Source organism: Leptopilina boulardi, unplaced genomic scaffold (assembly GCF_019393585.1).
Source record: "Leptopilina boulardi isolate dan_hultmark-lab unplaced genomic scaffold, ZJU_Lbou_2.1 LbouV2_202, whole genome shotgun sequence".
Taxonomy (NCBI): Eukaryota; Metazoa; Arthropoda; class Insecta; order Hymenoptera; family Figitidae; genus Leptopilina; species Leptopilina boulardi.
In genome coordinates, this window is record NW_026137755.1 from 2,340,310 (window position 1) to 2,353,777 (window position 13,468).

A 13,468-nucleotide genomic window follows, 5' to 3' on the forward strand; every position below is an offset into this window, starting at 1 on the left:
TATATATTTAACTAATGAATTAAATAATACACTTTAAAGTCCTAAACAAGTACAAATTAATAACAATTAAATTTTGAGTAATTTTTTAAAATTTATATTCTTGAGTATTTTTAAAAAAATTTCATAAGCTTTCTATTTTGAAAATATGCACAATTTCAAAGTTTTTTAATTATTTGACCAAATGATTTTCTATGAATTGACCTTTGGCAGCTTTTTCACAAAGTGACTGTAAATTTTTTATTTTTATTATTTCTAATTATTATTGTAGTTAACATTTTTATATATAGAAAAAATATATTGTAGAATTAAATTGAGAAGACAATTTTTAGATTTTATTGAAAAAAATTGTCTAGTTATTTTTAATCTTTTGAGTCTGCTTTAATGAAAATTATTTTTATCCAAATTTGAATAAAATTTTTGAGTTAAAATTGTCAAGAATTTGCCTAATGTTAAAAAACTGTTAAGTTAAATAATTTAAAAAAATTTCTTGGGTTTTCATTTTTTATTATTCGAAAAATATATAATTTTAGTGAACATTAATAATTAGAAAGATATAACAATATTTTCAAGTATAGTGTGAATCTCCTACGTAGATTATTTTGCTAGTATCAAGTATTATTTTATTTATGAAATTTTATACTTAATATTTCGATTGTGTTAGAGGTAACAGAGAATCGATTATAGGAGCAAGTCATTTTTTGGATTTATTCACACCGTATTTAAAACAGAAAGAAGTTTTGAAAAATACAAACGATAAAATAAATAATAATAATACTAAAAATACTAAATCGAAAAAGTATTAAGGAAAATACATTTTTTCAGCAAAACTTTAGAAATTTGACTTTACTGAATAAATCAAATATATACGTTTAGTGTGCTCAGACACTTCTAGAAGGTTTAATAAAAGATGCAATTTTCTTACAAAATGATAAAAGAGGTGAAAAAAATTATGTTTGAATAAAATATTTTTTAAAATAAAAGTTATCTAAAATTAAATTTTCTTTTATTAACAAGCAGAATCCGGAACTGTTCCTCTGAAATTAATATGACAGTCCTTGTCCTCCTCTTCCTCCACGTCTGTTATTAGAGTAGTCATCACGTCTCCCGGTACCACCTCTGCCACTACCTCCGTTACCACCTCCGCCACCACGGTTATTCTTTTTTTTAACGATGCCGTGATTTTGTAAGACACGGTACATCATTTTGTTCATATCTTTTTCAATTTTCTGTGAGTAAGGAAAAAAACAGTTAAATTAAAAGTCGGTTCTATGCAAATTTAAAAAAAATATAAACTGTGTTAAATTGTATTGTCTAGTCTTTCTTTTTTTTGCTTAGGGACTATTGGGAAATCTGTATACAGATACCTTGGTTTAAAAAGATAAAAGATTTTACATTTAAAATTTTGGCTGTTTTTTTCGCGGAGTCGAATCTTAAGTAATTAAATTTATATTAACAAAATTTTTTAATTGTAGATTTTATAATAAGCAAAATTTTCATATCGAAGAATTTATATTTAACCAAAATCTGATTTAATGGAATTACTTTTTATTTTAACGGAATTTGTGTCTAAAAATTTCAGGAAAAATGATTTTTATTTAACAGACTTGTTATTTTATTGAATTTCTATTTATCCGAATTTTTACTGAACATAATATTCATTATTATTTAAAAAAATTTATATTTTACAAAATTCTTAATTAAAAAAGTTTTTATTACACAAAACTTTAATTATGACTAATTTTTATTTTTAAAAATTCTCATTTAATAAAAGATAGATTTTTAACTTTTGCTGCAAATCATAAGCAAGCTTAAATACAAAGAACAGACGTGCAAGAAAGACATTATTATATTATACTATACTATATTAATGTTCAGTATTATTAAATAATTAATGTTTTGCATTTTTTAATTTTATTTGGTGCAAATTAAGTGAAAAAATCTTGTTTAAAACCGAAAATTGTAGATAATGATGTGAGAATCGAAAACTTGATGAAAGAGAAAATTTTAGAAATAGAAAAATTGAAAAAATTGACTACGTTGATAAAAATATTCTTTCATATTAAAATGTGGTTCTTACTTTGAAATTTACTTCCTTGTCTTTTTGTTGATTCGGATCAGGCTCAGCCTTACTTTTCACCTTAGTGGTTCCACTTAGAGATGTTGAGGATGATTCACGCTGCGAGCTTGATGTTTCAACCTGCGAGGTGGATTCTCCAGACTGGAAACTGGAAGCTTGTGCCTGCAAGTTGGATGTCCCAGATTGCCAGGTGGATATATTCAACATATTTTCTTGCATTTTCGATAGCATTGATGCTTGCTGCAATGCTAGAATGGATACAAGTGGATCCATATTGTGTCCCATTTGCAATTGCTGCTGTTGGGAACCAATTCCCCATTGTGGGGGAAAGAATGGTGTCTGCATACGATACCCAGGAAACATTTGATAAGGGGGATACATTGGTAAAAAATAACCTGTACCATATCCAGGGGGAACAGCCATGTTCATTGGCGTCTGAAAATTTGGTTGAGGGACATACGGTCCCTGCATACCGTATGGTACTCCAAAACTTCCAGAAGCATATGAAGATATGTTATTCTGATTTGGGGCTGCTTTAGGACCTGCAAATTCGGTTTTCTCTGACGGTGAAAAATCAAATTGACCGGCTGGTTTGATTCGTTGCTGTCGAGCGAACTGAATTTGCTCCTGAACAATGACATCCTCCCCAAAATTTTCCTGATCATCATGTTCAGTAGCAGTTTGGTTTGCGCCAGCTAAATTTTCGCCAGCTGGATTTCCCTGGAGATTAGCAGTGATAATGTCAATTCTTTGGTTATTTTCTCCGTTTATTGAAGCTGAAGTTTCCTTGGTATTAATACCAGTGCTGGGGCCTCCTGCATTTACGTTGTTATTCGCAGCGTTTGTGGCAGGATTTCCCTGGATATTATTTTTAGTGCTGATGCCAGCTGCAATCGCCTGATTATTCGCACCGTTTATTCGAGCTGAATTTTCCTGGGGAATAATACCAGTGCTGGGGCCTCCTGCATTTACGTTGTTATTCGCAGCGTTTATGGCAGGATTTCCCTGGATATTATTTTTAGTGCTGATGCCAGCTGCAATCGCCTGATTATTCGCACCGTTTATTCGAGCTGAATTTTCCTGGGGAATAATACCAGTGCTGGTGCCTGCTGCATTTTCCTCGTTATTTGCAGCATTTCTGGTAGCTGCATTTTTCTGAGGATTGGTATTGGTGTCAGGAAGCTCTTTTTTCTCTAATGAACTCCTCGTCTGCATACCTTAAACAATAATGAAAATTGTTGTTCATACTTATCAATCAATGAATTAATGAATTTTGAAAAATTCAAAATTGATTCAAATATTTTTGAAAATCAAAAATATTTGGATCAATTTATTATATTTTACATAAAAGCTGCGGAAAATTTTTAAATAAAATTTGATAAATTTTAGCTTGACAGCTATGAAAAATGAATAAAAAAATACTAATTTACTCATATTAATTAAGGATTTTTTATAATCGTAGAACATTTTTTTTGTAATTATTTAATATAATTTTTTGTATTTACAGCTAAATTCAATTTTAAACTTGAGTTAAGTTGGAAAATTTTATCTTGACAGCTATAAAAAAGTAAATAAAAAGTAGTAATTTACTATTATTTACTAATTTACTCATATTAATGGATTATTATATGAAAAAGTCTAAAATATTAAGTGAAATTTATTTTGTAACTTTCCTGTTAAATTCCAAAATATACAAATTTAATTATATTTTTCTAAGAAGGTTGTAAATAATTTATAATTATCTATCACTTAATATCAAGTATTTTCAATTTTATTTCACATTATGTTCTAACTTATTATTTCATTACGTAGTCATTTAAAAAATTTACCTATAATGTTGAAGATTTGGAAATTTTCGGTGACTTTTAATACAAATATCTCCTTTGTGAAAAAATTCTAATTTTTATATAAATATTTAAATTTGATCTTCTTCTTTCTTTTAAACTTTGACGTAAAAGGAAAAGCAGTTTCAGCTTTTATTTAATTTGAAAATGTTTGTTATAAAACGAAATTTAAAAGTTAAAATCCATGTATTTTCTAAAAAAATACTGTACAATTTTTCACATATATACTACTTATTATGTAAAATAAATTAGTTCATTACCTTTACATCCATTTTTGTTCATTTTTGTGGATAGATGTTTTCCTTTCTTCCTCATACTTTTGCTTTAAAATAAAAATACCGGTTTAATAAATAAAAATAATAATTCATTTAAGTAAACAATATCTATTTAAGTAAATAACAAATTTTTTATATTATATACGAAGATTAAAAAGGATTAAAATTTTTAAACATACCTTTCACAATGGCTTTCTTATCAATGAAGAAATGAATATATAGATATAAAAAAAGTTTGTTCACACATTCTGAACTTGACATAACCAAATCTGATGCAAGGCTGGGAACATATTCTGCTTAGTATCCGAAGTGTGACAGGCACTGTGCAGTCCCATGTAAGAGTATTACTGATTCTACATTTACCGAGTCGCCCGCTTTTACGTGGCGCTTTCTGTGATACAGAAAAAGACAAAGATAGTATCTATCTTTTTCTGTTTCATGCAAAGTGTCACGGAAACGCGGAGCGACTTGGTAAGTGAGGATTCAACACAGAGGTGTCATCCCATGTCGATGGAAAGCGTCGGAAAGCGTAAATAATGTGAGTGAGAGAGATAAACACATACCACTCTCTCTTTCACTCTCATGGTTTACGCTTTTCCCAACGCTTTTAAGGACTGAGCTGAATATAAACGTAACTGGAAGCGTAATCGCAACCGGAGAATAAGTTAGAGAAGGATAGACATATTGTTTGTCCTTTTCTAACTCATTATTCCGGTTACGTTTCTATTCTACGTTGGCCTCTATGCTTACATATGACGCGCCCTTTAGTGACATTAAATGACAATATACAGTCGGGCTCCATAATAACAAACGAGTCGGGACCGGAAGGGACAAAAGTAATGAACTTCCCACTTTTTACTTAGTACTTCTACTGTTTTCCTTTTACACATGTGTGTGTTTATTCATGTGTATGCGCAAGAATTCTAAAAAATTCTGCGCATAAGGGGAAAATCATATGGAAGTAATTTGTAAACACCATGTGATAATTTTAAGGTTAAGTACAACAAATCAAATACAACAACCTGTACTCCATCCAATTAATAATTAGATAAATAAAATATATTTAATTCATTTATAAAATCCACATTTTTCAAAAACATTGTTTAACAACAAAAAATATATAGTGATAAATTTGAGATATAGATAGAGTCAAAATTAGACGCATCTTGCTTACGTCCGGTGTGACTCGCGGTGGGGATACTCTCATTCATTACAGTTGGACAAATAGACCATGAGCATAAAAGAAGTAAAAACACGTTTGTTTCTTTGACATTCATGGTCTAGTTTTAAACTTTGACGCCTCTTTATGTTTTGTCTTTTACTAACTCATGGTTCATATGCGCGAATTATTATATGTTGACCCTTACTTCTCAAATTAGACACTGGATAAATGCCCCACCAGTATCATCCCATGTAAGCAATAAGACGTCGAGGGAAGGCGAAATCCATGTGAGTAAAAGAGATGAAAAGACATCTATGTCTCTGTCACTCTCATGGTTTTTTTCCGTCGATGCTAGAATATTTGAATATTTTACATTAACCGGGTTTCGTAACTTTTTTAACAATGTTTTTAAAGAATTTTGCATCACTACAATAAGAGCAGCGAACGTTAACGCGATCGTGTACCTAAAGTTGGTTCTCCAATAAGCACGTTTGTACGTAAACGTGTACGTTCCGTACTGACATCACTCATTTATGGTGACTCTACATTGGCTACGCAAACATTTACGTGAACGTGTGACGTCACCCATTTGAATAACATTGTGACGTCACATGTTCACGTTTGCGCAGCCAATGTAGAGTCAACATTACATAACATTGTGACTTCACCACGTACACGTTCGCGTACAAATGTGCCCATTGTAGAACCCACTTAATAAGAAAGAGGGGTACGGAGTTATACATCTATACGCCTCTCTCTCATCAAGTGGGTTCTCCAATAGGCACGTTTATAAGCAAACGTGTACGTGCTGACGTCATAATGTTTTGCAAATGGGTGACGTCAGCACGGAACGTACACGTTCACATACAAACGTGCCTATTGTAGAACCGACTTTAGGTACATGTTCGCGTACACGTCCGACGCGCTTATTGTAGACGCAACTTAATTATGCGTTGAAAAACGGTCACGGGAAACTTTAGCGAACAATTGCAACCGTTTTTTCAACGCACAATGAAAGACAGTTGCGGGAACTTGCATATCTTATATCCGACTTGCGTACCCGACTCAGCTGTGCTTAGGCCTTAAGTCGGATACAAGAAATATTCATTCTCGCAACCGACTTTATCGTGCGTTGAAGAAACGGTTGTGATTGTTCGTCAAAGTTTTTCGCAACCGTTTTTTCAACGTATAATAAAGTTGGTTTAGAAAACATACGTATCCCGTATCCGAATTATGCACCCGACTAAGTTGTGGTTAGGCCTGTAGCTGAGTGGGTCATTTGTACATTGACACGTCATCAAAGACTCTCGTACTTCCCCACTTTGGCTAACATTCTGTCGTTATAGGTGTTAAATTTTTTCTCTGGGAAGTCCGTATATAATGTTCCGCTAATATTAAATATTTTTAAAAATTATAAAATGGAGAAATATTTTTGCAATTTTACACTTTGGGATTTATAGTGGCGGTATAAATTACTGTAGGTTGTATTAAATATTCGACAATATACTGCTAAATCTAGACTATTATTGTACAGTACTACATATTCACTTTTACTTTGCTTTTGATAATAGTTGAGGTACTTTTTAAAATTTGATTTGCTTACATATTATGTATATGTCGTTTTTCGTTACGTAATCAATCAGTACTATTTGTCATTTGCAGTTTGAATAATTTCTAATTAATGAACCTTTGTGATTGGCTGTATATTTGCATCAAAGTTTTTTAGCCTATAGAAAAGTTTTACGCAAAGGTTAGCGCCATGTGAGTCATAGGAAAGTGTGTAATTCGCATAAGTTTGTCTTTCTCACACTCACTGGCTGTGACTGACATGTTAGTTTCCTCATTCTACAATTAATGTCAATGGTAGTAAAAAATTATGGAGATATAGAAATTCATATCGATTAAGTACATATTATGTTTTATACTCTATGGTTTTAGTGAATGGTATTATTATTCATATAATAAAACAAAATATTTAACGTACAAAAATAATATAAAAGTTTTTAAATCTTATAAATTAAAGGATTATAATTGTTATATTATAAATATAACTATAAAAGGAGTACATTTACTTAAAAAATGGGCACTTCCAAACCTCGCCCTCCTATACGCAAAGGTGGTTCAAGACCACATTCAAGAAAAAAAAAATTTGTTGAGAAGTAAGTTTTTATTTGTAAGGTAAAGATAAGTAAAGTTGTTTAATAACATTTAAAAACAGCACATTTATAAAAATTATAAGCTTCAAGAAAATTTTTAAAATTGTTTCTCTCATCATTTACAATATTTAACATACAAAGCTTATATTTCTTATTCATGTTTTTCTTTATTCAATTATTTAAAAATCCAAGTTATAAATGTTAATATTATATTTTCCTGTAATTCACAATAATATTTTTATTTTACTAAAGATTGTTGTATTTTATTTTTTAGTCAATGAATTGTGAAAATTGTTAGTTAAAATCGTTTTTATGGAAAAAGTCCATTCTTCGAAAAAATATTAATAAAACTGAATTATGTTCCGACTCGTAATATTTTTATTGCATTTTAATACTCAAAGTACACCTAAATATTGAATATTACCGTTCACGATAAAAAATTAGAAAACTTCTTTCAAAAATTTTCAGTTTCCGATGCAAAGTCAATTAAATAGTTTCCTATCATGTTTGCTATATTTTATGTGATTTTTTGTGAAAATACAATTTTTAGTAAACGATCTGTAGTTTTTTCACTGAAGGGTTACATTAAAAAACGAAAACATTATAGGAAATTACTGTAATTGAACTTGTATTGAGAAATGAAAATTTTTGAATGAAACGATGTTTTCTCGTTTTTTAAAACAGGTTGTTACTTTCCAAGGATGAATTTCAGTGTTCACATGTATTTTTACGATTATAATACAATAAAAATATTACAAGTATGAACATAATCGAGTTACATCTATTTTTTTCGAAAAATGAGATTTCTTACAAGGAACTATTTATTCCAGAAATTTTCATAATTCATTATCTGTACACCCAGAGAAATATTATGTTTAAACCAAGTATATTTTATTTGAGTTAAATAAACGTATATTTGTCTCAGCATCAACGAGACTTTTTATTAGTTTTAAATAAAAATTTTATTCAACATAAATAAAACATATTTTTGAGCCAAATAAAATTTTATTCAAACCAAATAAAATTAATTTTAAACAAATAAAAAGTCTAGTTGGTGCTGAGACAAATACATCTTTTCTCTAGATTTAGTGAAAATACTGAAGATTGTTGTATTTTACCTTTTTAGACAAATAATTTTGAAAATTATTGTTTAAAATTGTTATTATGAAAATTTCATTTTTCGCAAACATTTTGATGAAACTTGACTTTGTTCCGACTTTTAATATTTTTACTGGATTTTAATCGTAAAAATACACCTAAATACTGAACATAATCGTTCGAGATCAAAAATTGTAAAACATCTTTCAAATTTTTTTATTTTTCGAAAATAGCTCAATTAAAATAACATTCTATCATGTTTGCTATATTCTTTATGTGAAAATACAACAATTTTTAGTAAACAATCTTTAGTATTTTCACATAAGTGTTATATAAAAATACTAAAACACAAAATTGGAAATAGTTTGAATTGAGTCCTTTTCGAAAAATGATAATTTTGGAAAGATGTTTTAGAATTTTTGATCTCGAACGATAATATTAATTATACAGGTGTATTTTTACGATTAAAATACCATAAAGATATTGCAAATGAGAATAAAATTGAATTTTATAGATTTATTTTTTAAACAAAATTTTTGATTAAATAAAAACATACAAGTGAGAGTGTTCATTGCCCTGAAATCATGGGTTTTCGTAATCAATGTGACCTTATGTATAAAACACATTTATGAAAAATATATAAATTACTAGTAACTTTTTTTAAATTGTTCGTCTTCGTATCACTTACATTAATTTGTATTGAAAGTTTATATTCTGTATATTATAGGTATATGTTTTTCTTATCCTTTTTTTTATTTATTAAATTATTTAAAATTTTAAGATTATTTCAATTTTTTGTGGTTAAGGGGTTACATGGAAAAAAATCGTTTTTTTTATTTGATAGTATAACATGTAAAGAATAATTTCACAAAGTTCTAAGAAGTTAGTTTTAAAACTTTAGGAAAAAGAAATAATTTTCGAAAACGCTTTTTATTTCGATCGGCATCTATACTGAGAAAATCTGAAAGCATTGAGTATTTTTTCTCACAGCACCGGCTACTGTGGGAACCAAAAAATTAAATTCCAGAGCTCTGAATGTTCTCTGCACAGCACTCAATGCTCTGCAGAAAATAATCACTATTCTTTTTACAGTAATCAGAATTTCGGTTCATATTATTGGACAACAGAGTTTTCAAAGCTACGAATATAGCAATAAATTCTTTGCTCGAAGTCGTGACTGCTGTTCTCACAGCTGTGAGAACTGTGTAGAATTATTTTTTTGAATTAAAAAAATAAAAGAATATTTAACCTTTAATAAAAAATAGATAACAATTTTAAACAAGCCCTCAAGACAATTTTAATCAATTTTAGATGTTTTCTAATATTTTTATGAGAAACAAATTATTTGACTAAAATTATTTATATTTAATTAAATAATAAGTAATAAACTTTAATAATATTAAACAAATTACTTTTTATTAATAAACGTAAGAAATAATAATTTCTTTTTTTAATTCACGAAATAAATATTTAAAATAATAATGTTAAAACTTATTATTTTTTAATCATAATTATCTATAAATTTAGATTAGGTTGTAATTTGATAATAGCTAAGAAATCTTAAAATATAAAAACTTGTGAAATAGAAATAAATATTTAAAATTTACCAATAATAATCTACTTTAAAAATAATTATTTATTATTTCATTATTATATAATAACTTTATTTGCTATATAATTGAAAAATTTTTAAAAAAGCGATAGTTTTTAAAAAGACTTTTTAAAGTCTTCATTTTTGTTATTCATTAACTGTTTATAAACATGTCAATTAAAATTAATATTTGACAAGAAAAAATAACTATGGCTATCTTCTTATTAATTGACGTTAAACGTTCCTTTGTTTTCTAAATTCAAAAAAATAATTCTACACAGTTCTCACAGCTGTGAGAACAGCAGTCACGACTTCGAGCAAAGAATTTATTGCTACATTCGTAGCTCTGAATAATCTGTTGTCAACTAATATGAAACGAAACTCTGATTACTGCCAAAAAAAGTTGTGATTATTTTCTGCAGAGCATTCAGTGCTGTGTGGAGGACTTTTAGAACTCTGAAATTTAATTTTTTGGTTTACTCAGTAGCCAGTTTTGTAAGAAAAAATACTCACATCAGTGCTTTCAGATTTTCTCCGTGATAGTTCAATTGATTTGAACTAGTCCTTTCCTTTGTAGTCCTTTCGTTTATAAAAATTTTCAAAATGGCTAAAACAAATTTTTCTCTATATAGAAACATGTTATATGAGATCCTGATCAATTGTCCGGATGTATGTGTGTGTGTGTGGACCCCTTTTTGTGAACACGATAACTTTAACAGGTTTTAATGGATTTGAGTAAAATTTGGTAGGCTTATTTATCACATTAATATCTCAAAATTGACCAAAGGATTTTCAAAAATACCCCATAAAAATTTTTTTCGTCTTCTTTCCGTATAGATTTGATTTAAATTTAAAAAATCAAAAATTCTTATTTTAGCTATAAAACTTTGTTTTTTTTTAAATTCAAGTGTATACATGAAATATTTTAATTCCTTGTATTAAATCGAATCGATTGATATATATGAAGTATACATTTGATTTAAATTTAAAGAATTAATGAAAGTTAAAAAATCAAAAATTCATATTTTAGCTGAAAAATTTTATATTCTCAAATGTTTATATTATTATATTATTTATTTATGTTTATTTCAATGTTAATGCTTTCTCCACGAGGAAGCAAATTTTTTGGCTGATCGTAAAGAGGAAGCAAAATATTCATGTAATGAACATCTGAATTTACAACTTTTAATTATTTAGTCCAGAGTAAATATTTTTAAACGAATTCGATGAAATAAAAAAGAAAATCCGATGTTTATATCATTTAACTTTGAACGCTGTTTCCTCGAAACTCCAATTTTAAAGCCGGTAGTCACGATTTTTTCAAAAATTATAATGAACCGATTTTTCTGAAATTTAGCACACCTCTTCTAGATAGTATTGTCTAGTGCTTGAACGAAGGATTTTTTTTCTGTTGATTACAACGGATTTTACATGATGTAAATGGTCCAAAAAAACGTAATTTTTGACACAAAACACTGCCAAAAATTCAAATTTTAATATTTTTAAAAATCTATCATTCAATTACGAGCTATACTTACCTACTAACAGAAAATATTTGCTTCTTTGATTTTGGATAAAGCTGTCATACGATATCGTGACTACCACAAAACACATGAAACCGTTCATGTTCTTGTACAAGTTCATTGAAGCCTTTAAAGTCTTTAATTTTTACTAAACGAAGACATAAATGAACCTGTACAAGAACATGTACATTTTTTTGTATACAATTATTAAATAGATTTACTTGTTCAAAAACTTGTGCAAGATCTTGTACAAGTTCTGGTACAAGAACTTCTTCCAAATTCTGGTGCCGTAATTGTAAAAAATCTTGTACATGTTGTCACCAGAACAGGTACATTTTCAGCTGCTGAACAAGTACATTTTCTTGTACAGGGATTTATTATAGGGAAGAATAATTTAATTAAATTAATGTGGGATATCCAATTGTTTTAATAATTACAATTTTTTAAAAATACATACTGTTGTTATTATTTTAGAAGAAATATAAAATTAATTAAATTCTTGGAAATAAAAAATTTACTTGTTTTTTAAATTTTCATCACACTGAGAAAGATTTTGATTTGTTGGATTTTTTATTATTTATATTATTTCTAAATTTTTGTATAATTGGGTATGTTTATCTCTTATATTAATCGGTCTTTCTTTTCTCTTAATTGCATAACAGTCTTATTTTTTTTCTCTTCACACTTTAATTACTAAAATGTAACCTTTAAAATGCATTTTCGAAACTTATAGAAATATAAGCACACAAATTTTTTAATTTCGTGGATTTTATTTGTTTTACTTTTTTTTAGAAATACTTGAGAGTTCAGATATACTGAAAAAAAAATTTATTTGATTCAAATACTCGATTACTTGACTATTATCAAATAAATATTTATTTGTATCAAATAATTATTATTTGAGTCAATTAAATGGTATTTGTTCCAAATATAGAAATTATTAGTTCAAATAAATATTTATTTGATATTAGTTAATAGTAATCGAGTATTTGAATCAAATAAATTTTTATTTCAGTGTATAATAATTAAAAAATAATTGAATTTTACAACGTTTTGACGTAATTTGTAATGAATTTGGATGATTTTATTTTTTATCCACGTGCATTATACTTTTTATCTGATTTTTCAATACCAAATAAAATTCGCTGACATTTCCAGGTTTTTTGAAAGCGAAGCAACCCTGTACAGAATTTATTTTTTATTTAATTTTGCATTTTTAGTAATTTAACCTTCGCGCTACCGGGGCCACCCGGGGTTACCCAGCGATAAAGAATGTTTAAAATCTACTCGAGATTTGCATCAATTACTAAAATTAGGTCCAGCGACCTTGAAAACCTTGAATTATCCTTAATTTTTTTACCTTGAAAACCATGAAATCTCCTTGAATTTTGTAGCCGGATTTGTCAGGGTGGGTCAGACCGAATTGAAATTGTCATAACTTCTAAAGTTTTGCCTAAAATGAATTGCCATTTTAAGTCACTGAACAAAATCTAAAGAACTTTCAAAAAATGTAAAAACATAAATTTTTTAAAAACATTTCTTCTTGATTATTTATAACTTTTATCAATGTATGTACGGAGATTTTAAAAATTTATTTTTTTAATTATATTTTACAAAGAGACTTTAAATCATCCAGACTTTTCACTGTAAGAGTTTTATATTGTCAAATAATGGATATAAAAATATGCATTCTTTATTTGTTTAAACAATTTATTGTTGTTATTTATTAACTTTTTTTCTTC

General features: G+C 27.9%; 1 protein-coding gene across 2 annotated transcripts in view; it reads right to left on the bottom strand.

Moving 5' to 3' along the window:
- Positions 1-13,468, bottom strand: part of LOC127278257 (protein dachsous) — a 243,245-nt gene that overhangs the window by 166,010 nt on the left and 63,767 nt on the right. The window lies entirely within an intron of this gene.